This window comes from Crocodylus porosus, unplaced genomic scaffold (assembly GCF_001723895.1).
Source record: "Crocodylus porosus isolate Cpor-Errol unplaced genomic scaffold, CroPor_comp1, whole genome shotgun sequence".
NCBI lineage: Eukaryota > Metazoa > Chordata > Crocodylia > Crocodylidae > Crocodylus > Crocodylus porosus.
Genome location: NW_017728943.1, coordinates 125,012,191 through 125,039,915, shown reverse-complemented (window position 1 = coordinate 125,039,915; position 27,725 = coordinate 125,012,191). Strand labels below are relative to the sequence as shown.

Here is a 27,725-nt window from a genome sequence, read left to right as displayed (position 1 = left end):
TACCTGGAAAACTTTTCATTTAATTGGTTGCAAATGAATGGGTCGAACTACTCTATATACACCACTCTGTTCAGAAGGATTCAAGGAAACTAGGCTGTGTTGGTTGGACTTGGATGAGAAAGTTTGTAGAGGGACTTATTGCACTCTGCACAGTTGTACCGACTGCTGACAATCCCCATGTTTTGGCCTGGTTTCCAGTATTTAAGGAACTGTGCTTAGAATTGTTTAATGTGGTTGCAAATGAACCACTTTGGCCAATATGGACATGACCAAGTAGAGGTATAAACTTTTTTTTTTTTTTTTTTTTTTTTTTTTTTTTTTTAAAGCAAGTTCTAGCCTAAGTTACTAGCGTGGCATGTTTTAATGTGTGAGTATCATCTAGTTTGGCCTTAGGAAAACCAGCCAGTGAAAAAGTGCTTTTATTGGATTCTGTTTTAGTCTTGTTTAAACCATTGCTAAACTAGATTTTTTTGACAACATAGATGTGGGTGAACATGAGCTTTATTAATTATATAAACACAATTGCATTTTGCATAGTTTTTAATTGCTTGTCTGTTGCAGATGGGAAGTTGGAAGGGTACCACACGAGTGCAGTTGCTGCCAGGAATCTTCCAGTGGCTAGGACGTATTGTGGACTGTGGTTTTTATGGCTGTGGACTGACAATACAGTTAAACAGATATCAGTGTGGAGGAGAAGGAATTTGCCAGTCATGCAGACATGACAGTTGATCACAGCTACTGTATGTGTGCTCCTGTCCCACAGAAAGTGAGGCTTGGGGCAGGTACAACAGGTACAAATGAAATAGCTGCTGAATTATCACAGGTAAGCTTCCATTTACTGTGGGATAGAGTGGATGTACAGAACAGTTAAAGCAGGTTATTAGAGTATGGTTTTATTAACTGACCGCCTGAATCTGGGAAAATCTCTTCCATGTCAAACACAGTTGTCACTCATTATAATGACCACGCCAAGTACCAACAAAATGAGTTGTTTAACAGAGGTCATGAATAAAAATGGAGCAGGACTCTGTTGGAACATACTCCTGAAACAGGGGTTGCCTAATAGCTTTGTTTTCCATAAAATTGTTTACTCAATTATGTGGTTTAAAAGTTTTACTAATTCCTGCATTCTTCCCCTGGGCCTGAGTTTGCAGTCCTTATGCAAAGAAGTAACACGGCTTACTGACAACACTGCTGGGGCTTACACTGGAAGGTGGTGGGGATGATCTAATTCAGAGGTTGGCAGTGTTTTGGAATAGGGGACCCACTTTAACAGAGCTTAGCTCCAAGTGCAGGCAGCTTCCAGCCCAGCGTGCATTGCCTCCCCCTACTTGCCCACATACAGTACAGAAGCCCCCCAGCTCTGTGGGCCAGATAAAAGGCTACATAGGCTAGCTCTAGCCTGCAAGCCATAGGATGCTGACCCATACCTAACTGAAGTGAAAAGCGAAAGTCGTTGTGTTTTACAAGAAAATACTGCTTTGAAATATTCAGCAGCAAAGTAGGAGGGGAAGGAATCCCCCTGGCTATGAAGGAATCATAGAATCATAGAATCAGTGAGTCAGAAGGGACCTAGACAGATCATCGAGTCTGACCCCCTGCCATGGGCAGGAAGGAGCACTGGAGGTGGCAGGGGTCATAAGACCCCAGCCAGGTGCCTGAAGACTTGATTATTTTTGCAAAAGGACACCTATATGTAAGACAGGGATGCGTCAGGGACACTCGGTAACATTTGACAGATGTCTTTCAGTGACAGGATCCAGAGTTTGTCTTCAGGCATTTTAGAAGTTCTGGATTAAGATTTATTGACTAAAATTAATCTGTCCACAGTGTAGGAGGTACATTTGAAAGGCTGGTCTGCCTCTTACAGCTCCTGTAAGTACCCTTTGGATTAGACAGGGGCGGTAATCAAAATCTATGATTTGAAAAGAAAAAAGCCCTAAAAAGAAAAGTTTGAATCTGGATCTCAGTGTGACTGGCCTTGGTTCTGCGGTCAGATGCACACAGGGGAATCTCGGTGCCCACCCACTTCCATCTGCAGAATCAGAGCTTTAGTAATAAACAAGGTACAGAAAAGGACGGGGTTCTTTTTCTGTGTGTTTGGCTATCACTGAGCTGCAATTAGGTATGCGGATTTGTGTTACTAGAACAATTAAGTGTTTCAAGATAATTAGTGCTTTACAATTAAATATTATTGTATGTAATTATGAAATATTACCATTTTATTTCTGCACCTGTATCCTGCTCTCTAGTCTCATTATGTTTTGATAAAAAACCACTGTGTGCAGTAAGTGATGTTCTTGGCAGGCACTGCAGGAGTATGTTGATTTAAACATTGAAGAAGGAAACACTTACAAATGTTGATATGTTCTGCTAAAATGCTTTAAAAAATAAAAAGCATATCGCTACACGTGCCCATAAAAGAGAAGAAAGATGCACTTGAAATGCATATAACTGGCCACTGGATGTCAGAATTGCAGTCTGCGTAAATTCAGTAATGGCTGTGACTGGTAGCGGCTGTTAAAAACTTCCTGTCACAGTGTAGGTGATATGACTGGGTCAGCAGAGTAAGAGAGAGGTTATCCTTTTCCAAGTTGATGTGTACTTGAATTTCTAAGCATCCCAATCGTCCTTCATTTCACTAAGACAGCCCACTTCCACTCTGTTAAAATGCACTCTTAAATCATAGGCTCTCATCCCAGAAAGAAGGGTGCCTGATACTTTTCATTTGTTCTAGTTGTCATGTGTCAGGAAACATTAGAAAATGGACACTTCTCATTTTCTGCCCCACCCAGTGGAAATTGCTTCTTGCCGTTTTATTTCAGTTTGTTGTCCTGTTGGTACATGAGCACAAAGATTTAGTGACATCAAACTGCTTGTGATTATTTTAATCCAAAAAAGAGGGCAAATATTTTAGAATAATGTGGGGTGAAAAATTCACATTTTTATATGGAAAAAGGGTCAGAATGGTGTTAGACCTGAGGATGGGCATTTGATGCCCAAAACCTTGTTCAACCGTGTTTCTAGCTGTACAGTTAGTCAAGTAAAAGATGTCACAAAACATCCTTGCTTCTTTGTGGAAAAATGCACTGCATAGCAAATGTTTACACAGTCATCTCAGAAGTAGGCTCCTTCTACTCTAAACTAGAAACATCTTGCAGTAATTACTTTCACAGTCCTTTTGCAGCTCTTAGGTATTCTAGGCCAGTACAATCTATTGGTTGTTAATTTCATAGCCTTTTTTTTCCTTATTCCCCAGATGTCTTCTGGTGTGATGTGTACATTGTACAAGCCATATTCTACATATACAATTGGTCAAATGCTGTGATGGCTTTCAACCAGTGTAACCTCAGATGTTGTGTACTTTGGCTTAGTGAGTACCAGCTGGAAGATCGTTTTACTACTTTGCTAAAAAAAAAATCCACTCTAAAGTTCTTTCTACAAACTGACACCTCTCTTACTCTTTTCCCCCTCCCCTCTCCCATCAGACAGAAATGATTTAGGTCATAGTACCCATCCTTGTTATCCTGTCCTTGATTCTTGCACAATAACTGAATTGCTTGTGATATGCCTTAACAGCTGAACTGCTTTCAGTCTCTGAGTTATGATTCTGGTGGAACTGAGGGTGATCCAAGTGGGCATTTAAAAATTATTTTCCAAAAAACGTGCTCCAGTTAGTGTTGACTCTGTGATACAATGGTACAAGGAAGATCCCAAATCTTTCTGTAGCACAGATTTATGCCAGTGAATCTTAGTATTTGTGAGGCATTGATGTGGAATATTGTACATGGCTCGGGTTATTCATGTTCAGTGAAAAAGAAATTAGAGCTGGAGTAGGAACTCGGGTCAGTTTAGTCTGACAGTCAGAAGAAAGTTACTCTGTTAGGGCAATGAGATTCTGGTACAGCTTTCCAATATTAGTAATTGAGGTGACGAAGAGAAACATTTTTAAGTTGAAGCTTGATAAGCTTGTGAAAAGAATTGTATGACCTGGTGTTTGTGATAGCAGGTGACTAGACTCAGTGACCCTGAAGGTCCCTTTTAGTTCTGTGGTCCTAAAATCAAAGCTGCAGGCAGAGAGAAAACGAGGAAGAGTCAGGAGAAAAAGTTTCTATTGTGTGATGCCCTAGCACTTTAAGGAACACATTTCAAGCACTTATGTTTTTTAACTCAACTGGCACTAAAGTCTTTCACACAAATCTGGAATTTGCTGCCAAAAAGCTACATTGGCCTCACGCCCAGGACAAACACCATTCAGTACTGGACCAGTGTTAGGTTTACAGTATGCTATCCCACTGTGCATTAAGACAATGACAGGATCTTAAACATTGGACTGGCAAGATTCCCAGCTTATAGCCCTGGAAGGGTTTGAAGTACTGGTTTTAAACATTACGAGCCTTTTAAAGGCCACTTTTACAGATGTTTGAGAGATTTTTTTTTGTCTTCCTCTGAAGCATATTTTGCTGCACTTATACACCTGATGTTATCTATCACACAGCATGCATGGGATGATGTAGTGGGGAATAAAGACCTTGATCCTGCTAGCTGCCCTCCTTAGCCTCCCTACCTCAGTCCACTGACTTCAGTGGGGCTCTATAGTAGTAAAGGTCCATTCACACAGGGCAGAGATGGTTTGGGGGTGAGTGACAGAGGTTTCAAAAATATGATTAATACAGTCATTCCACTCTCATGTTGACAAAACCTATATAACCACTTCATTGACATTTTGTATTCCATGCACACACAAAAAATAAATATAGACCTTAAATTAGTAATCAGCACTAGATCCGTTTAATTTGGAAAATGATTGCTAATCAATGTCCTTGTGCACAAGAGCAATTAAAAGAAGTTCACAACAGGGGTCATCAGCACAGCATTATGCCCAAAAGCTTGATAGAAAGCTTGGTCTGAAAATGTGAGGCAGAGAAGGAGAGGGGAAGGCATTTGTCTTATACAAAGAGCTTATCAAAGGCACAGCTAAGATGTAGGATAAAACTTTCCTTCCTTTTCCTTTTCTTTTATGATCTGACCCCCGATGTTGCTTAATGGGGCTCTTTTCATATTTGTCTTTTTAAATCTTGTCATATTTATAAGTACTGATTTCACAAGAGTACTTTAAAATGCTTGCCACAAAGAGGCATATTTGGAAAAAAATACTTAAAATATGTTTCATTTCAATTCCATTTCTGCAATAGCAACTGAGTACAGTGGTATCATAATCTTTTTCTTGACAGAACCCTTGATGTCTTTATTTCACACAAGGGTAAAACCCATCTGTAAACATGTGGAGAGCAATAGATAAGACATTTGAGTACGGAAAAAGAAAAGATTTCAGTAGAACTGAAGAGATATCACTGTCTGTGAGTAACTAAAGCAGTTGACCAAAATTGATCCTGATGCAAATTTGATGCTATCATGATGTATTGTACTCATTCATGTTGCTGTAGAGTTTTGATCATTGGATTACTGACGTTACTAACAACAATGGCTGCAGAGGAACCAGTGTGGTTGATGACATCAGTGGATATTTAGGAACCTCTAACCTCAGGATTAATTGAACACCAGGATACAACTGTTCCTACTTTGAATTTTGTTGAAAATGGCATATCAGTAACCTAACCATTTTCAAGTTTGCACGTTTCTTGCTTGAAGCAAAATATTTTCATGACCTCCTTACATTAGTAAATGTAAACATAAAAGAAGTATCCATGATACCAATGATAGCCCTAATTTTTATGCACCCAAACAGTGCACTACAGAAACGTTTTTAAGTTGCAAAGTCAAGAGCACAAAAACTGAGAATTGCCAGAGTAAGAACATCTGGGCAACCTTATTTCAGTCCTCTTGTACATAGCCATTAAGATAGCCTTTAATTACTTAGCCTTTTTCCACAGGACCCCTGCATCATTCTGTGTTCATTTAATGAGCAGCTATTCCATATTGTGTTTCTCCTTGTTGTTCGGTTGCCCTTCCCCCCTACCATTTTATTTGTTGTACATTATTCAAACCCTGCTCTGAAGCTAGAATAAATCACTTCCTTCTGGGTTTTTCTGTGAGGCTCATCAATATAGTTATCTACATTTTCAGAAATATAAATTATTTTCCCAATATCCCTTTAAGATGAGGAGTTGATATTATCCCCATTTTACATGCATGGAATTGAAATAGACATGTCAAAAATGTCTACTTATTTTGGGTGCTCAATCTGAGATGTGATTTTCTTCAACATACTCAGCATTATATAGAACGCTCAAAGCAGAACGCCCTTTGACCTCAGTTGCTGTTGTGAATGCTCAGTACTACTTCTGCAAACTGGACCCCACAATCTTGAATCAAGCACTCAAAAAATGAGGGACACTTACTAATCATTTTAACTCAGTTGGTTAGAGCCTAATGCTAATAACACCAGGGTTACAAGTTGGATCCCTGGTTAGACTAGATGATCTCTTGAGGTTCCTTGCTTCTCTGTGAAATGGTATATCTGTGAAATGATGGGTTTAAGGAACTTGCTTAGCATCTTCTAAAAATGCCCTGGTGGAGGCAGAGCTAGAATCAGGTTCTCCAGCACATTGTCAGACTGCCTGAACGGTGAGACTGTCCTTTGTTTTTCTACAGTCCCTGCCTCAGTTACTGAAAACCAGTGCTGTAGCAACGAAGTTTGGCACCTGGGGCAAAGCCACAGTGGCAGCCCACCCTTGCCCTGTGCACAGATCCAGGACACTCCGCCCCTCCCCCCCACACTTGCCCAGGAGTGCACGCAGCAGCAGGAGCTGCCCTTCCCCTGTCTTGGTGTGCCCCCAAATGAGCTGCTTGTGGCTCTGTCCTGCACCCTGCCCCAACTGGGCAGTGCCTGTTGGTGCCCCTTCACTTCAGATCCAGGGCAGTCTTCCCATTTGTGCTGCAAACTTCCAGGTTCTGCAATGCTGGGATCCTACAAACAACCACCTACTTTGCTACTAGACCCTGATTTGTCCCCAGACTAGGTCAGCCTGTCTGCTGAGGAGGCAGAGATCCTGAAGGTAAAAAGTATCTGACCATGTAGTGGAAGAATGTATTCATAATGCATAACCACAAGGGAGCATAACTGCTTATTGACACCCATATGAGTCAACAGCACAGCTGCCACACAGACCTCTGGCAGTGGAGCTAGCAGGGATAGATGACAGTGATATGTTGCAATTTTTTGTGGACTGGCACTGGGAAGGGGTGGTGGTTGGGAAACGCCTTGCCCATGAGTTTCTCAGATATTTGCTGCCAGAAGGATAATGGTGAGACTTGCTATTCCTGGGAATCATTCCAGGCTCGGAGGGACAGTGTGCTGTAGCTGACTCTTCTGTGCAGTCTTCATGTGTGTGACCCCTTCTGCTCCACCTCTTCTGATCAAACCCGGTTCCAGCGCCATCTCTTTCCCACCTGGCTCCTTGTCTCATCCCTGTTCTCTTCACCAAGCAGTTTGTGTCCCAGCCCAAAAAATCCTAATATCTCCCAAGTTAGTCCTAGCTCCTTGTCCCAGCCTCCTAGTGCAACCAGTCCCAGTTCTTTCCCTTCTGGACATTTATCTGGTCTGTCTTCCCTTACTCTTTCATCTCCTCTACATCAGCCAGTTCTCATTCCCAACTGCTTGCCCTGTTGCTGCATATCTCAACCCTCCCCTACAGCTCTTGATCCTATATCAGTCTCTGCCTGCCCATATCATTTCTCTCCATGGCTCCCAGTTTTTCTTCTGCTCCAATTCTCATACCCATATTTCTTCCCCCACCCTTCTGCTGCTTAAGCATCAGTGTCAGTTTCCAGGATCCGTTCCCCAGTTCACCATGGACACCTCATGCAAACCCCTTTTCATTTGAAGGAAAAAGCACAGCTTCCTCTTTTGCCTCAGCTGGGTTCATCAGGGGAGAGGGGGAATTGAAAGCACAGCAAAGAGAAAGACTCTCAGTTCTGATGTCTGACCCAGGACCACAATTGCATGTGATGTCCTGCCCAGCCCTTATCAGTGTAGAAGGAATCTCTGGGGAATCTAGCAAGTAAAAATCAAAGACGCTTCAACTGAACATGTGTGTTTTGTGATTTTTTGCCAAATGCTTACCAGTTGGTCAAATTAGGGGGGATTTTAAGAGGGACATCAACAAAAGCACATCTCTGACGCAAGGCTACACCTTTACCAAAACTGAAGTCCATAATCTGAAGCATGGGTGGTCTAAAGAATGGCTCAGCATAAAATATTTTAACAAAGGCAAAACACTTTTTTTTCCCCAGTCTCATTCTTGGGAATGGATGAATTGTTTGGTCTGAAACTTTCCAAACATTTTACCCTGAGGCAAGCACAGAAAGGTTTGGCCTAACTGCTTAACATTTGATACACTCACCAGTAACCTTGGAGTGATTGAAAACAGGGTCTTATAATGGGACACTTCAGGCAACTTGAATACTAAGCAATGATACTAGCTTGAATATTTTTGGTGTGTGCTTTGAGCTTGACAAAATTCTTGATTTTTTTTTTTTTTTGAAGTGTTAGGGTATCTAAAGAGTGGTGAAGTGAAGGGTTTTTTTTTTCTGCTTTAGATTTTAGTTAAATGATCAATACCACCTCATAACCACCTTAAAAGTTATAACCCACTGATAAAGAATGTGGATATGTGCTATAGTTATAGGCAATTTATATACAATATTATCAACACCAGACATTCAAAAATCATCACCAGACCTTCAAAATCATAAACTGACTTTAAATCAAGAAAAGTTATTTTAAATAATAAGTTTGGATTCTTCCTATTTTCATTTTGTAATTTTAGCCTGTAGGTTTTACTGGGGTTATATTTACTTTTCTCATCAGCTGTGAGGGCTAGAAACCCATATATTTTAGGCAAAAATAAAGCTGAGATTCTGACACATTCAAATGGTAATAGGAGCTGAGACTTTTACGTAAAACACCAACTATTGCAAGATCTGGCATCACTGGAATGTGACCTTTGGGCTAGATAGATTGTTTAAGAAATATACATGAAAAATAGTTCACTCTTGTATCCAGGTATAGCAACTGTTTCATCCACTGCTTTATCCAGCATTTATGTCATTTTAACATTCTGGAAAAGTGTCTGGGGTACAGGCTTAAGAAGTTTGCAAACAACCACTGTGCTTATACTTTCTTCTTAATTACAAAAAGCAAGTGTGTGTGTGGGGGGAGGAGGGAGGGTGGCCTCTTAGGCTGCGTCCAGATGTGTGTGGACATTTGGTTCCCCAGGAACTTTGTGCATCTCCACTAGTGTCATGTGGCAAGTTACCCCAGGTGGGGAGGGGAGGCTGGGGCCAGCACTGGGTTGGCCCCAGCAGCCTACCTGGGGTCAGGGGGGGCCTCCTGGGGCTGCAGTATTGGCGATCCTGTTGCACAGAGTCTGTCCAGCAGCGGAGCACAGCTCCAGCCAGCCAGGCTCCAGCTTCAGGCATTGCATGCTAACGCTACGTGCAGTTCCATTTTTTTCCTCCATATTTCTTTTGGACCACTGAATATCCAGGGGTCAAAAAAGCCAAAACCCTCCATGCTGTTTCTTTGCAGCATGGAGAACAGCGTACCACATGGCCATGCTTGTCTGAACATGGCCTTATTCTGTTTAAGGCACTGTTGGGTTAAATATTGTACCTTACATGAATATTGGTGAAATTTGTCTGGAAGCAGGGGTCCAGTAGTGGCATGTATCAGCACTAGCAATATACCTTTCTTTGTTGTTCATTAAATGGAAAGAGATTTTTATAGGTTCTCCCTTACTTCATCTTTCTTTATCTAATGTTTTCTTCAGCACAGAGTCAGATCTGATAATGCTGTCACTAGAGGTTAAGAGCTTGCTTTTTCAAGTTACTGAGCCCACCGGGCCCAATCAACAGTGCTTACCACCAACTAGGATCCAGCCCTAAATGTAAGGAAGGATGAAATGTTAGTTTTTCTGAAAAAAAAAATCAAAGACAATTAAAGAAATTATTTCATGTTGATCCTTACAATCAAATGCCACTTGATTTATATAAATGGGGGCAAGTATACTTAAGTAGCAGCAGAAATGACTTTAGCAAAGTAAATTTAGTTCAAATAGCAAAGTGATCATAAACACCAATCAATCTATACAAATCCTGTGACAGTTTCTTTCTTTCCACACAATTGCAATTATCTCTGTTGAAGTGAGGGAAGTGAGGGAAGCCTCCTCTAAACTGCATTTGTCTCATCCTATGTTTAGGTAAAGAATACACAATTCTTTCTATATATTGGCTGTTTGCTACATTCATCATTGCTGAAGGGTTCTCTCTGAATGACTCTACAGCAGAACTGATTTGTACTGTCAACAGAGAAGAGAATCTTGCACAGACTCCTGAGTCATATACTTACGTAATTTAAAGGATAAAATCTAGTTCCATGACTCACTTGCAGGATGGTATCACGGTCTCATATTCTCACATGTATACACACACACACACTCACCAGTAACCTAGGAGCAGCAATCAATGTTAATTACAGTATGAATCGTTTCAGTGACATGTTATTTCAAAAATGTTCCTCTGCCCAAACGTCTATGAAACAATGAGTTATAGCTCTAGGTATGGACTGTGGTCATGCAGGTAGAGAAATGCTGTAATCTCCTCAGTCCTTGTCTAGTATATTATCTCCAACAAAAGCCGGTTCCTGATGTTCCAGAGAAAGGTGTAGGAAATTCAGAAATAGGCAAATTGGAGATAACTTGTCCCCCCACTATATTAAGCACACATGTATTTGATTGCCAGACCATGCATGTACTTTGCTTTCTCACTAAGTATACCACTCATTTTTCCATGTACTTTCCAGAAAGAATTGCCACGTTAACCAGAACACGATGTTTAATCCTAAAATGACCTTTTTTGGGTGGGGGAGAAAAGGGTACATGACCCACCTGCCATCAGCTCTTGTTTGCTACATTCCTGGACTTTATGAAAGACACCCACAATAATAAGATCCGTTAAAAAAGATTAAATGTAAAAGGGCACCAATGGATCAAGATGTGTCAATTATAAGTTAGATTTAGAAAATAGAATGGAACTTTTGAGTCAGTGTCATGTTTTGAAATAATGAGATAGAAACCAAGAAGAAAATTCTGCCCTCAGATATATTAACATAACTCCCAGTGGTTTTAGTGGGAGTTGTTATGCGCATCTGAAAGTAAAACTGGGCAGTTTAACTTAGAAGTCTGGAGCTCAACAGGAAATTAGGAGAAAGTTATTTGCACTAAGGAGGATGAATATATGGAATATTCCACCAAATAAAGAAACTTTAGCAGCTAAAATATGGTCAAAAGGTCATGGACCCTTTCATTGAGGGAAAAACAAAGAAGATAAACACCAACGAGACAGCAGGCTTATCTTCCTTATCACACGCATCTAACTATAAAAACCTAGCACTGAATCTCAAGATGGCTTACAGACATTTATTCTCCGCACCACTGGGGGGTAGGGAGGTTTACTGGCCCTAATTCACTGACTGGAAAATTGAGGCAGAGAACATGTAAGGGACTTGCCCAAGCTACATGGCACAATGTAAACATAACTGGAGAGATGTGTGGGGTGATGTTAACATGGTGGTGGAGATGTGTAAATAGAACAGCATTAAAATGAGCCAGTGGCTATGTTGATCAGGATGGGACCAGGTTTCTTTATTCCCACTCCTTTGGGCCAACCATCTAACAACACCTCTTAGTCTGTTCTAGAAGCCTTTTCATGAGTCACCATAGGTTAATGTTCTAGCACAGGACTGAATGTCCAGATAAGCCTCATTTATGAGTGACTAAATGAAAAACATTACTGCAAGCAGTACTGTTTGCTGTTTGAAAATTGGCCCTTCCAGAAATTTCAGTTACATTTCTGTTTCCTTCTGCATTCACAAGCAGTTGTTATGCTGAGCCCACAATTGACACTGACACATTTCGCACTTTTCACACTGTTCATTGCACCTCCCTTGCAGCCTGCACTGAGGTGTGTACACAAAGCCAGTCAAGTGTTTAACCCTGATGAGTATTTAACATTCTTACAGCAACATTAAAAACTGCAAATACCTTTACAGAACCTAAATTAACCAACATTTGCTTCAGACATGCCGCTCATATAAATATCAAGGCAGTATCATCATATGCCTTGCACAAAACAATATTATGTATATCTTCAAATAGTCAAGATAAAATACACATTAATACTGATAATTGCTAAAGTGTTTTAAGTTACTTGGATTAAGATACTGTTTAACAGTGCAAACGGAAGTTACAGAAGATGCTGTGTTTTGAAATGTCTTCATCTGAACCTTCATGTAATAAGGGGTCATATTTCCACCCAATCATTCATTTTTGAAGCTGTCTGCAGCCATGCACTTGTGTTTGGTTGCGGCTATAAACTGATTTCTGTCCCTGGATTGGGTGAAAATAGTTGCTTCTGTCTGTGCTCTAAGTATAAAGTATGCTTGTGTATTCTGCATTTGGAAGAACTGGTCAATGTGAAGTGTGGATCTAGATCTAGACTCATATTTCCTCAAAGTTTCAGGCAGCAGAATTGGGATTTTCATTCAGCTGGTTATGAACACATAGCTAAAAGCAAAGTTTAGGTTTGGATATGAACTTCTGTAGTGCTCTGGGAAATCTGAATCCAGGAAGCTGGTCCAAGCCTGTCTTTAGTGTCTGGAAAGCATTTAATCACATCAAAATGCGATGTCCCTAATGGTCAGGGCCAGCTACTACAGCAGATGTGCATACATTACTTTCATCCCCTTGCATCCCATAAAAACCATGCTCCATAGAAATGGTTTGGACATATAACAAGAAGGCCCAGCGCCCTTGCCATTGCCAGCACCATCTTGCAGGGTGCTGTGGATGGACAAAAAAGAGGAGGAAGACCTAGGACAAGCTGAACCACCAACCTCAAAGACTGGATAGGATGAAAACTGACTTACTGTACAAGGATTGCAGGAAGAATGGAAAAAGTCATTGCTACATCAAAGATGCCTCAATGATTGGTGTGGCCTCAGGACTGACTGACTGACTGCCTCCCATAAACTTTGTGCTTTATATTTTTTAAGGAGTTGGCTAGAAGATACAGGTGATTGTGACGTATGCTTGGTTCTTATAGCTGAATCATTCTCCTCTACACATGATTGTGATAATCATAATTGTGTTTCATGTCTAATTTATTACATCACCCAAGAAAAAACACTCTTTGCTTATGTGTGTGTCTTTCCTTTCTTCCTATTGGGCCAAAACCAGGTCTTGCTGAAGGTGATGACCAAACTTCCACTGACTTAAACGAGACCAAAATACTATGAGTTACTCAGGACATCAGTATGCTAATCAACGGTATAGTAACCTTGATAATATCTTCTTTAAGGAACAAAAAAGTGCAGTTCAGTGGAGTGGTAACATGTTTGATGAGTTCATAGAATCATAGAAGTAGGGTCGGAAGGGACCTTGTAGATCTTCAAGTTCGACCCCTTGCCTGGGCAGGAGAAAAAAAACTGGACTCAAATGATCCCAGCTAGGTAGGCATTAAGCCTCCTCTTAAAGACCCCCAGGGTAGGAGCCAGCACCACTTCCCTTGGAAGTTGGTTCCAGGTCCTAGCTGCCCTGGCTGTGAAGTAGTTCTTACAGATGTCTAATCTAAACCTACTCTCCAACTACTTGTGGCCATTATTCCTTGTTATGCCAGGGGAAACAAGGTCTCTCCTAAACCCTTCTGGTTCCCCCTAGTGAGTTTATAGACAGTCACCAGGTCCCCAAAGATGAGCTACCAGGAGTGGGGTTTGAACCCATGCAGCCATACATCCATTGGATCTTAAGTCCAACACCTTAACCTAGTGTGATTAATAAACCAAATATGTTTGAAAGGACAAGACAATCCTGCAGCTAAGGTTTTGTGTTGTGAAATTATGGATAGAGTTCTTTGGGAACCTTTGTCGAAGGGAAGGTGCTGTTTAAGTTTAAGTTGTGTTGATGTATTAGTGGGAGAATTAGTTTGCTCTCTCACCTTCCTTTGACCATGCCTAACTTACATAACAGCCCATTATGGTGCTGACAAAGTAAAATTTCCAGCAGTGGTAAATTCCTTTTGCGGTGCCTCATAATACCCACATTCTTTCACCATCTGACATGTTCATCTTATTTCCATTTAAACTGTAGTAAAAACGTGAATTTCTCCATAGAGCATAGCTTTTAAATTTTAGCACATGGAGAGGCAGGGCAGTGTGGTGCCTTAACTTGTTCATTGAACACTACAGCCTACTTCATCAGATGTTATAAATGGCCTAAGTAATTCCAGTGTGTACACATGCCTGTGTGCATGCATAGTACATATACTTTTGGACTGGTGTTACGTTACATCCACAACCTAAAAAACAGCTCTACATTGCCTTTGCTACTGAACAAGAACATCTGGTGGTGCCCCTTGAAAACCTAATATGTTGTGATCACCTCTGCATTGTAGGCTGTCAGAGTTCATATGAGTGCTTCCACATGTGGAACAGATATATGGAACGCAAGGAGTTTGACTCAAATACTGGAATTAAAATAGATTTGTTTTCCAAGAAAATTGCAGCAGTTTAAATGTAGGAGAGTGAACTTGCTCTTGCAAATACAGATCATTAGCAACAACAAATCTTTGGGAAACTTGCTAAACTGGGAAACCAAAGTAGATATTAAGCCTACAAGTGTTGCAGGGAAAATATCAACAAAGGACACTATGGACAGATGTTCATTCCTAATGCTGGAAAGTTCTGGAAAATTTGCAGTGCTTAGAAATCCTGGTGGAGATGTCCCAGCCTGCAGCTGCCAGGAAAACTGATGTTGGCCTAGGTAGAGGGCTCTTTAACACACACAGGTGCATGATCAGTGATCAGTTCCAGCTTCACCTTCTCAGGTCTTTGAAAACTGCAAGCCATGGAAAGAGTAAGTCTAGGTAGGGAAGCTGAAGCAAAAAGCCTGGACCAGGGCTGGACAGCTCCCAGAAAAAAGAGGAATTTCCAAGTCTAAGACTGTACTAAGGCCCCAGAGACAGAGCATGAGGATGGAACCACAAGAGAGGACACAGAGTATTCCTGGTGGACAAAGATAGGAAGTGATCCGGGGAATTGCTTACAGTGAGAAGCATGGAGCCTGCTTGGTTGACCCTCTCCCTTTTGGCAGATCAGGACTTTGGAACAGAGCCCTCATTTCAGTCCTTTACAGCAGTGTTCTCCAAAGTGGGGTGCAGGAAGAAAATATTAGAACTTCTATTTATATGTATATTTATATAAATATACATATATTGGGGGCGCGTGCTCAAAAATTTTTTACTGATAGGGGCATGCGATCAAAAAAGTTTGGAGACCACTGCTTTACAGCACAGAATATAGGGTCTGCTAGCCAGCAGAACCAGTGACTGAATTAAAGCAACACTGGCTTGTGTGCAGACTGACAATATTTTAAAAGAACTGCTGGATCTAATTGACCACATAGGGAACTGCATAAGTAGCTCCATGGTCTGAACAAGAGAAAAAGCCTACCTTCCTGCCTTCATTTACAGTGAACTCAGTGCCAGTTTATCACTTTTTAAAAAATTGTTAAGAGTTGGATGTGGATGAGTAACTACCCCCCCCCCAGCATTTTTAAATGGCTGCAACCATCTAGATCTAGATTTAAAAAAATAAAACCCAAGCCCGTTTTCCTCAGATCAGGTATGCAACTCATTTGACAGATAGCGTATCCTAGGACCCAGACATGTACCATTCATTTTTATTCTTTTTTTCCAGATAATATATTTCTCTATAAAATACAAACATAAAAATGACTTGGTTTCATTAAACATGATGCATGGAAATCTGTCACGCTGTTACTGTGCTATCTATAATTCACCTGTATACCGCCTGACTTTTTATTCAGTAAGCACCCCAGACAATAATTAGTTATGGATAAGCTGTAAAATGTTTTGTTCTCTGCCCAGATAGATGAACAAAAATGTTTTGGGGATTTAGGGAAGGGGGAGGGTATAGGGGGAAAGTATGGGGAGGAGTTCCACCTTCAACCAGCTGAAAGGCTGTACTTTTGTTTCTCGGATGAAGAACTCATCCCAGTTCGACTGCTCTTGACAAAACTACTTCAAAGCACTCTTTGACTAACTTGGATAAGCAATTTGAACAAGTCCTATAGTCTTGAACAAAGGTTACAAGTCAAGAGGGATTTACAGAAATGAGCCTAAATTACTGTATCAATGACATAAAAATACTTCTTTTCTTTCTTTCCTTTTTTTTAGAAGATAACATCCTTTCTTGCTTTCGTGCTATAATGCTCCAGAACACCCACAGAAAAGTTAACATTTCTAATAATCCATTGGGCCATTTCCAATAAGGTTGTGGTTACCATCTACAGAGCCTTTAAATGCTAATTGCTACCCAGTGACATCTCCCCATTCTGATGCATCACACATGTCCTGTGTGAAGCGTGCACTTGAAAAAACAAGGAACAGAGCATTCTGGATAGAAGGAACTTACCTCTGGAAATTACTGCTACCATAAATATGCCTAAATCGGATCCTGACATTTTGATAGACCTCTTTGTCCAAGGTTTTTCCTGTTTGTTGGGTCCTTGCTTAGCTTTGAAACCAGTAGTAATGTTTCTTGTGTCTTGTGTAAATTTTCAGTGTTAACAAAGGTTGTGTATTTATACTTTGAAATGCTACTACTAGCATAAACTGTATGAAGACATATTGTGATGATAGCGATGGTGCCTTCCTAGAATTATATGGCTGAAATTTCAAGGGACATCTACTCCAAATACTGTTCCCAAACCACTGATCCAGCCTCTCCTTAAAAATCTCCAGTGAAAATGATTCCACAGCTTCTCTAATCAGATTTTTCCACTGCCCAACTGTTCTTCTAGTCAAGATTATTTTTAATGAGATTTGATCCAAATCTGTTTTGCTGCAGTTCAGGCCTACTGCCACATGTCTTCTCTGATGAGAGAACAATCTTCTTTATGGCTTTTTTCCTAATATTTGAAAACTGCTATCATTTCCTTCTATATTCTCGTCTCCAAACTAAATATATTTAGTTCCTTCAACCCTTCCTCATATGGCTTGCATTCCCTTTATTATCTTTGTTTCTTACATCTGGACCATCTCTAATGTCTCTCTATACTTCTTTAAATGCACACAGTACTTTAGTTGAGGCCTAACCAGTGCCAAGTAGAGTGGCATTCCTGTGCCTTTCATGCAAAGCTTCTATTGAGGCAACCTGCCATAATCCCCATTTTTGTGCTACTGACTAGCCAGTAAGCCTTCATTTTATATGTGTATCTTACTATACTATCCTTGTTCAAATGGAAGCTTTTCTATTTTATTTACAATGTATATGTAATATGTAATCCGTTAATGAAGAAAATGAAAAAATCCAGTGGTTTACTACAGGGTTGTCTCACTTGCAGCCCGCAGGCCACATGCAACCTGCGAGTGGTTATCTTATGGCCCACAGGATCCTAATTCTTTTACCTCCTTAGCTCCCCGCCGCCCCCTCCACTGGGCCCAGGCAGCATTCCCCCAGCCATCACCACCTTCTTCCATCACCTGCTACTGTTACTACTACTAGTAGTACCATCGCCACCTCCTACCTTCAGCTTCCACTTCCTGCTGCCACCCTTGGGGACAGCCCTGCTTACAGCCTAGAGGCAGCATAGCCCAGAAGCTGAACAGCTCTGATTTACTACATAATGGGTCATGCCCTAAGCTTGCATAAATCAGTTTTGCTTCACTTACTTCAGTGGAACTAGCTGAAGATCTGTCCCACAAAGTGAAAGCATTTTGAATTTGTCCATTCACTCGGCTATTAAAATAGTCAAACATGCCAGTGCCTGCCATCTCTTCTGTGTCAGCAGAAGACATAGCGCGGCCCCCTCTTCATCCTATCTGGCATTTAGCACAATCTTAAATAGCTTTGCAGCTATTTTAAAAGCCCTGTATATGTAATATAAACTTTAAAAGTCATACATGAATGCCAAGTTGCAGTTCACCAGGAATTCAGAGTACTAAACCTAGAGCATATTTCCAATGCCTTTGGGGAAGATTGAAGAAAATGCTAAATCCACCCCTATAGAAACAAGAGCAGAGGCTTTAACACTGAAGCATATGTCTACAGATCTTTCAACAATCCATTCTTTTACATCAAGTTCTTAGTCTTAATGAAAGTCAGGAAAGTATTTGGAAAACTATTTGCTGGCCCAAATGCTGTTATCATTTATTCCCTTGTAATTCCAAATAACTTCATGGATTTCAGTCAAGTTAATCTGTGTTTATGCAAGTATAGAAGTACTTGGCTCTTGAGCTGTCCTCAGAAGAGTTTGTTTCTTAGGGAGGAAGATAAGGTTTATTCACATCTCAGGACAGTGCAGAAAACAGTCTATGTTCAAAGCAGAAGATCAAAACTGAAGTAGGAGATACTACAGGTTAAGATTCAGATTCACTGGCAAACTAGCATAATGGGAACATTCTTATCATCTGTCCCACATTATAGTCTTCTGCTCTACTTGACAGTTACTTAATCCATGAACACTTACATTCAGCCACTAATTTAAAAAAGAAAAGCATGGAAATAAATTAATATACTGCTATTTCACAGGGACCCAGCGCATTAATATCTATGATTATTAATGCATGCTAAATTGCACTGAGCCTGATTCTCATTTATTCAAAGGCTCCATACTGGCCCAGCAGTGAAAATGCGCCTTCACATAGGCACAGGGAACAGTTCATGTAGATTAACCTACAAAATTAGAGTAATAAATAAGATGTATGGTGGAGGTGCTCTTGCCTAGTGCTAAGAGGCAGTACTGGCACACCAAAGGGAGATGGAAAAAACCCACAGCTGAATTATAAAATATCTGCTTATAGATTGGTAAAATATCATGGATATATCCCAATTGCTAACTGATCAGATTTAGGAAGAAACTTCCGTATAAGCAGGCTATTACATATTATAAAGCCGAAGAAGATTTTATACACCATTTATGAAAGTATCTGGCATTAGTCACTGTCAGAGACTAGATTTTAGACTACATGGACTAGTGGTTCGATCTGGCATGGCATTCCTTTGTTTTATCAAGGGGACAACCCCTATCGAGATTGTTTTACACCAGATATGGAATGTCAGCAGTGATTTAGCATTTAACTATGCAAGTTTTCATTATTCATATAATACTTCTTTACAAGTTCCAAGCATTATAGATATTTCACTCCTTCATCCTCTTAACACTCCTCTGAGATCTGAAAGGAACCATTGCTACCAAAACAGAAACAAAAGTCTGACTTGCCTGAGGTCATTCAGAGCGGTGAGTGGCTGAGGTCAAATTAGAACTCAGGACCTCTTCATTCCTTCCGGTTTGTCCAGAATGTCTAACGTTTGTTTTAAATACTAGTATGATCATATGATCATGGCATCAGTATCCCAAGCAAATTAATCCCATGGTTTAGCTATGGAGTGTGTCAAAAGAGTGTTTTCAATCAGGAACTTTCACCGAATGCTTCTGTGTTCTTGTATTATGACAGAGGATAAGTACAAGATTTGTTTTCTCTCTGATATTCACTATTTTGTAAATTTTTTGACTTTTTTTTCCAGTATTGTTATCATACGACCTCTCTAAAATTAAAAAGTGTTAGTCAATTTCAGTCTCTGTCCAGAGGTGATTCATTCCATATTTCTAATTGCTTTTATTAACTGTTTAAACTGTATTTTTGTGAGATACTGTAAAAAACCAAAAACAATCCAGGTATGGACATACCATTTATATTACGGCATTACAATATTTTCTGCATTTTCTCCCCTACTTTTTACAGCTTCTAGCATTTGGGAGGTGGGTTGTTGGGTTTTTTCACTGCTATTATATGTTGATCTGTTTGCAGTGAAGCCCAGATACTTGCCTGAGTGGTTCCATTAATGTAGAGCCGAGAAATTGGTACAATGTTTCATCTTACTCCTTCCAATGTGCATGACCTTGCATTTGTCAGTGTTGAATTTCTTCCACCATCAGGCTGCCCATTACAAAGCTTGGTTGGTTCTCTCTGTATTACTCCACAGGCTTCCTTAGCCTTGACTAACTTAAATAATTTTGTATTTATCTGCAAATGATGGCTCCTCACTGACATTTCCTTTTCTAGATCATTAATAATTTAAGAGTATGACAGCGTGCAGCTGCATTTATTCAGCATATAATAAAAAACCCCTCTCTCATAAATCACAAAAGCACTGAGTAGAGGAGTCTCAGCATTTATCCATCTAGTCTTCCATGCCTTTCCCTCTTCCCTCCAACTCTACCCCTGCCAGACAAATGCTGTTGTAGGTAGCAGATGTTCCTGGATGAGCATTTTTTTTGTCATATGTGTCACCAGGCACATCAGATGACATACTGATAACCTGACTTTTGCTGGAATAACAGCAAGTTAATTTGTAATCATCGCTGTATGTTATACAAGCTAGAACATATTCTTGGTTACCCATGGAGTTACATTAACAAGTAGTTTTATTTTCAGCTCTATTTCTGGCATCATAGAATGCTACTGTCAATTTTAATGAGTAACATTACATTTGAAGGGGGACTACAAAAAAGTATCCTAATACTCTGGTCCTGCAGGTTGTTTTACAAGAATGATGGAATCTACCCATGTAACACCAGAGTCAAGCGATGAGTCCCTGGGAATGTGCAAAAGAAAAGGAAAGAATCTTCTTGTCCCAGGAAGTATGGCTTTTCTTTTAAGACTATATATTATCACTGCTACTAATGGAGTGCTATTAAACCTTAAATACATGTAACACCCCTTCTCCCCTCACACTGGCTTTTCCTGCTTTAAATCAGAGAGAAAAATATGATGGTGCTGTTGAAACCAATGGAAGTTTTGGAATTGCTTTCATGTGAGTCAGGATTTCGTCAACTAAGTGGGAGATGCTAATTACCCAAAAATGATGAACAGGCAGGGAAACTAATATAGAAACGTGTGAAATCACTCAAGATGTGATTTGGGGGAGAGATTCGTAGGATAAAAGGAGGAGGTATTTGGCAAGCAATGTCTGAAATAACTTTCTTTTAAATAAAAACTTATAAGGAAACTTTAGTAAAAATAGCATGCATCTGAGAAATCAGAAAAGGGCTCAGATTACACAGTGTCGCATGGAAAGTAATTCTGTAAAAAGTATATAAAATGCACTTACTTAATGTGAGCTTTAAGCAGTCCCTTGAGGATCTCTAGAAACATTCTCCTCAGTAAGGTTATCTTTGATTCCAATTTTCCTTTCAAGTTATTCTTGTTGCAGCTCATTTTTCTCAGTTATCTAGTGCAAACTGGATTTTGAGAACTGCATGTTTAGTAAATGCATTGGTCCAATTCAGGTCAGCATTGCAACATGGTCATAAAAACATTTCCTACATTGCTGCAACACAGACATGATGGACTTCCCATTATGGGAGTCATTGGTCCAGAGATCCAGTTCTGTAGTTTTTATTCGTTAAATATGAGTAGACATTTTAGGATCTGGCTCCAAATCTCTGTCCTTTCTCAGTCAAGACTCTTATTAATTTGTCAATTAACAGTTCAGTGTCATTAACACTCAATAGGTTGTATCTGTGTTGGTCTAAGGACATAGGCAGACAAGGTTCTTTGGGTAAATCTGTATCTTTTATTAGGTCAGCTGAAATAATTTTGGTTCTCTTGATACACAAATGTATCAAGGAATGAATAACTGACTGAAAGTGTTTAAATATATTTAGTCATGCTTTCCACTTCTGAGTCTGACTGTACAGAAGAACCCACAGCTCTCTTTAATTTACTGTAAAAGTAAACATAAAAATACATCACTAACAATGACAAGCCTACATAATTTACTGTGTACAAATGTTGTTGAAAATACTATGGGTTTGCAAAATTCAGCACTAAATTAATGGAATGTCAGAAGTAAGGTACCTTTGTAACTTTAATTTGGCTCCCTTGTGCACATTCTATAATGCAGTCTCTAACTATAACATGAAATAAATACAATTGCTTCAGTTTTTAAAACAGCAATCTGAAGAAAACCAGAAAACTCATCACATGGCATTATGTGGACACGCACATTTCATCTGCATGGTTGATCCATCATATAGAGCTTTGTCATTTGATCTAATGATGTAAGTAATGGTAATATTTGGTTGTCATTCTCTTTATGGCCCATGCTAGAGAGGGATGAGGCACATCAGCCATATCTATATACACAGTAAACTCACTGGTCTTGCTGGCAGTGCCCTCAAGGATACTGATGCTGGTATGATGCCTCTTAAATCAGAAACACGCCTTTGCGCCACTGTGTGGATGAGCTTATTAGCTTTGGGACAAGCTACCTGTTGCCATCATTCAGCAGTGCTAGGCCAAAGCTGTCAGCTATGTGGCTTCCAGTTCAAGAGGCAGTCTTCCCAGAGCAGTTTAGCATGCCTGAAGGTACTGCTACTTGAGATGGTAGGCTGTCTGTATGGAGCCATGCTTTGCCAGTGGGTTTCACAGATATTTGTGAACAGCAGAAGATCAGTGATACCAAGATCTTAGGTTCTACTTCAAACTCTGAAGACTACAGTGCTTTAGAAGAAACTAACTCTTCTTCTCATGGCCCTCTAAACTTGACTCCTGGTCTATTATATACTAATACTGTCATTTCCCTACCTTTTGCCCCAACCTCATTTTCCTTGATTATACAGCACCAGTCTCCACTTATGCTTCTTATAAATCTGGTCCATGTCTCTCCCTCTGAGCTCATTATCCATTTCTTAGTCCTTCCACACTCAATCAATCACAGTTCCCTACTCACAGCTTCTCATTTGATCTCCCCCTCCTCTGCTTGCAGTGATGTTCTCTTCTTGTGATGTTCTAGTCTGGGCTCCTTATTCCACGTCAGACTCCCTCTCTCCAACTCCTCATTCAGGTCTCTTTGTCTAGCCAATCTCATATAGTCTTGTTGGACCTGTCCTTTTTTTCCCAAACCAATTCCTATTTCTCCTCCCCTTAGCTAGCCAGCCCCTATCTTATACCCTGATGTAAGCCAATTGGCTTTGAGCCCCCCTCCCCCTTTGCCTGTAGCTGCCAGACTCCTAGCCCAAATACTCTCTGTCTCCCACCTGGCACCTTGCCTACCCAAATTCAGTTTTGCCAGACACTCTGTTACAGTTTACTCATGTCACACTCCCCTTGGTAGTCTGATTCCCCTCCTCTCTGAATTGAATGGCTTCCTCTGTAGAACCCTTGTGCCAATAACGTGATTGTTGTATGCAATGGAGAGACAGGTTCCCTGCTCTCAGTGCACAGGTCTGGCCCCATCCTTGCTTAACAGTATCCATTACAAGTAAAGGTCTGGATTTGGCCCAGTAGCCAATAGCTTGAGCTGAAAGCTGCTCATTTACTCTATGAGGATGCACCAATCTAACATTACATGTTAGAAATGTGAGAGGTTAGATGAGGGGTCAGCGACCCCCGGCACACATGCCAAGCATGGCATGTGAGGCCATTTTGCTCAGCATGCCGCGGCCAGCCCCAGCTCTGGGTAGCTGCTGCCAGCGACGGAGCCTGGGCTGCTCCCAGCAGGGCTTGCAGCGTCCCAGCTGCCTGCTGGGAGCAGCCCAGGCTCCTGGCTGGCAGCAAATACCCAGAGCTGGGGCCAGCTGCAGCCGGGAGGCTCCAAACAGCTGCACCAGGCTCTGGAGCCCAGGCATCAGCGCTGTACCGGTGTGTGCATGCACACCTCAGAGCAGGTGGGGCGGGCTGTACTGCCCTGCTGTCTGTCCCAAGGTGTCCACGCAGTCACTGCCAGCATGAAGCTGCTGCCAGAGCTGTGGAGCCCGGTGCAGCTGTTTGCAGCCTGCCTGCTGCTTGCTGCAGCTGCCAAGAGCCCAGGCTGGCTACAAACAGCTGCGCTGGGCTCCGGAGCCCAGTCACCAGCTCTGTGCCGGGAGCAGGAGAGAGACTGGGGCTGCGCTGCCTCAGGCCCCTCCACTACCGCCTGCTCCAATGCATGGGTGCACGTGCCAGTACAGAGCTGATGCTGGGGCTCCGGGGCCCAGCACAGCTGTTTGCAGCCTCCCGGTTGCAGGTGGCCCCAGCTTTGGATAGCTGCTGCCAGTCACAGAACCCTGCCTGGGGGGCAGGGGCTTTGGGTGGGGGGCAAGGGGCACAAGCAGGGCATCCTGCTATGTACCCCCGCCCTCATTTTGTTTTTCTGGCATGCCAGTACTCTGGCACCTTCCAAGGTAGACACTGTGGTGTTTTTCGGAACTCTGGCCAAAAAACGTTGCCTACCTCTGGGTTAGATCATATGCAATGAAACAGAACCTGTGGTGTTTTAGCAATTAAAAGTCCCCGTTGAGTATTTGAAAAATTCAGTTTTTCAAAGATTTTAACCTTGAACAAAATTGGGCAGATCTTTTTAAAGGAATAGGCAAAGGCCTATGTCAGGCTCATAGACCACTCCCTAAGACTTAAAGTGTGTTTGTACCAAACTGGGGAACTGGTGGAGAGGTTCCAAAAGGTGACCAGAATTTTTTTTAATGTGGACAAAGTATGTATTTTTCTACTGCAGTGTCACTGGAAATGGCTAAACAGTTATGTCTGAAATCTTCCAGAAAAAAAAAATTCTGGTTTGTGACAGTTCATGGCAGAGGACATTTTAGCCCTAATTAAAGTTTGGTAAAATTAAAAACAACTGAAAAAAAGGATATGTACAAAATGTGTCACCTTATTAATAGGCAGTCCTGTATGACTCTATCTATAATACACATCTATAACAGAATTTACACAACAAATTTGCACAGTGAGCTATGGGGTGCAGAGATCACTCCCTTTACCCCTCAGCATGGAAAACCAGTTAGTGTGATCTAATGACTGCAGCATCTTCATTGGCACTTATTCTGCTCCTCCAGGAGATTGCAGCTGTTCAGTTCATAGTTGTGGAACAACAGGCTGTGTCACCAATCCCCCCAAGACCTGTCTCCGAAGCACTCCCTTCCTCATTGCTTCAGAAAGACCACAAGGCTTTTGAGTATCCCCTGCCTTGTCTGCAGCTCTTCCCTGTGTTAAATTCTGCTGCATTTTGGTCCCTTTGTATCACTGGGGAGCAGGAATAATTTATTGATGGGGGATCTATGACTGAACTTTGTATTTCAAATCTTTTGTACGTGTGGACTACAAATAAAAACTAAGGGATTCCACTTACTAAGGGGACACAGGTGATGGGGTGTTTTTTTTTTTTTACAGTTGTCTCTTGTTTTCCTGAAGCTGAAAAACTTAGATATCTTTTTAATTGACAGCCAGCTGTAAAACCTGTCAATCTTCTACTGAAGAAAAATGCAAATGAGGAAAAGGCTGGCTTGCATTGTATTAATAACTTAAAGTCCACATCTGTGTCATGCATTAATTTGCACATTTCAGTATGGTGCTGCTGAAAAAAAACAAGTGCCCTCAAGCTTTCTCATAATCAAGGGCAGGCATGGAAAATACAGATGCTGTTTCAGTTGTAACTGAAGACTAAAATCATATTTTTTTATTGTGAAACTTCTGGATTTGGAGGGTTAGCTTCAACTGTAGAGTTGTTGTGTGGAAAGCAGGACAAACGTGTCCATCCAGAAGTGGGGCTCAGCAAGATATAAGGAATTTGGGTCTCATTCTACAGGAAATCTTTACACTAGGTCTCCAAATAGTTTTAACATCTGATATGCTCAGCTGAAAAAATTTAAACAACTGGTTAAGATTTGAGGGGAAAGATGTCTCTTCAGTAAGGCCTGAGAAGATCAAGCGAGCACAAGCCTAAGACTCACTGGTGAATTTGGCCCAAGTCTTTGAAGCACCCCCAGCACCTTTTCAACTTTAATTTTGTAAACATTACATTGCTCATAAATCTATCTATACTGGTACATTCTCTTGGTAACTCAGGCCCTATTCAGGAAAGTACTCAAGCATGTGCCTAATATAAAGCACCTAGCTATCCCACTAAAAATGATTCCTCATGTGCTTAAATATCTAGCTGAATCAAGACCTTGGTAGGGGATAGATGACTGGAGGGCATTCACAGATACTGGCATCAGCAAGCTGTGGGGCAATCTAGTGTTAGATCTCTTACTGCACAGAAAGCAATGAGGAATACAGACCAGTGGAACTGGTTATACAGACTCGATGAGAGTTTCTTGTCTGCATTGGGAGAAAGAAAGAAAAAAGCAGAACTGGTTTCAGGAAAACACTGTGTCAGCCTCTAGGGTAAAATAGTTAGTAGAACAGGTCCCAAAGTCACACTTAATCATTTGACACATGCTGTTAAATCCAGCAGGCTAGTTCATGTGAGCCACAGGCCACACAATGCATTATTTATTTATTGATTTCAAGACACTTTAATACCTAGTTTAAAATCCCCTGATAAATAAACAACAGCTTCCTGCTGAAGCCCTGCAAATCAACGCTGGCAACCAACCATGCCAGCAACTGGTCACAGGTTTGGGTCAAAGTTGAAAAGTGGACAGGACTCAACCAAGTGTCATCCCACATGCTGCCCACTGCCCTTGCCCTTGGCTGCTGCTGGCCCACTGGGCCATGCCCTTTCCTCACTTCTCCACTCTCTGTTCTTGGCCTAGGGCAGTGCCCCTTCCTCACTCCTCCACCCTGGGCGTGCCTACACAAGATGCTTAATTTGCAGTAACCTAATAGCACTGCACAATAGTGTGCTGGGGAAAAACCATGCTAATATGCTACTGTGCAGTAGTATTAGGCTACTGCACAGCAAGCATCACAAAACCTGTTTGCGCTACTGTGCAGTGACTGTAGTTACTGTGCATTGAGTTGGTACTTCATTAAGCAAGTGCCAGTTAACTGCACAAGAACTACTAGAGTAATATCTTTTATTAGACCACCAAGATTTTTGAAAAAAAAATGTCTTTAATTGCAAGCTTTTAGGCACAAACACCCTTCATCAGGCATCAGAGAAAAGATTGGAAAAGTTCTCCTGGGTAGAAATGAAAGTTCACATTTCCTAGGATTTCACAGGAGTCAACAGATGGAAAAACCCTCTGGGCAGCAGCTCTTATCTGGTAAGGAGTCTCAGCTCTCCTGCCAGAGCTGTGCTTTTTCCTCTAGACCAATACGGCTCCAACCCGGAGACCAAGACCTACTGTGCCTGAAGGAACCCCTCTGCTCTCAGGCATCCCCCCCGCGCCACCATCCTCCAGCCTTGCCCCCATAGGAAAGCAGGGCTGGCAGGTGGCTGAACAAGGAGCGATGGTCTCGAGCTGCAACAAGGGGAGTTCAGGTATTAAGAAGAACTTTTTCACCAGGAGGGGAACGGAGCACTGGGACAGGCAGCCCAGGGAGGTTTCCAAGCCGCCGGGAGACAAAGCTGTGGCTGGGATGATCTAGCAAGGGACGACCCTGCCTTGAGCAGGGGGTGGGACGAGGTGACCCCCCTTCCCTGTCTGGGCTTCCATGAAGGGACCGCGCCCCCCGCCCAGACTTTTGTGTGTATATAAAGACATATATTTTGGCCAAAGGGGAAAAAGACCAAACCCTTCCAGCCCCGAGCCTGCCCAGCACGCCCATGCCCCCGCAGAGGGGGAGTGCCCGAGCCCCTCAGCTTCCCGGAGGGAGGCTTGGCCGCAGCTCCGCCGCCCACGCTTCCCCGAAGAGCCGAGCGCCCGCGAGGGGCTTTCCCCGCTGCTGGGAAGCGC

At 41.6% G+C, this 27,725-nt stretch overlaps 1 long non-coding RNA gene across 2 annotated transcripts; it reads left to right on the top strand.

Annotated features, from left to right (window-relative positions):
• Nucleotides 1-1,666: 1,666 nt before the first annotated feature.
• On the top strand, nt 1,667-13,219 carry LOC109320151. 2 transcript variants are annotated; one of them, XR_002103733.1, is made up of 3 exons: nt 1,667-1,875; nt 3,260-3,373; nt 10,224-13,219. It is a non-coding gene; the product is annotated as an uncharacterized LOC109320151 (long non-coding RNA). The 2 variants fall into 2 exon arrangements; XR_002103732.1 differs by having other exon boundaries at nt 1,667-3,373.
• Nucleotides 13,220-27,725: the final 14,506 nt, after the last annotated feature.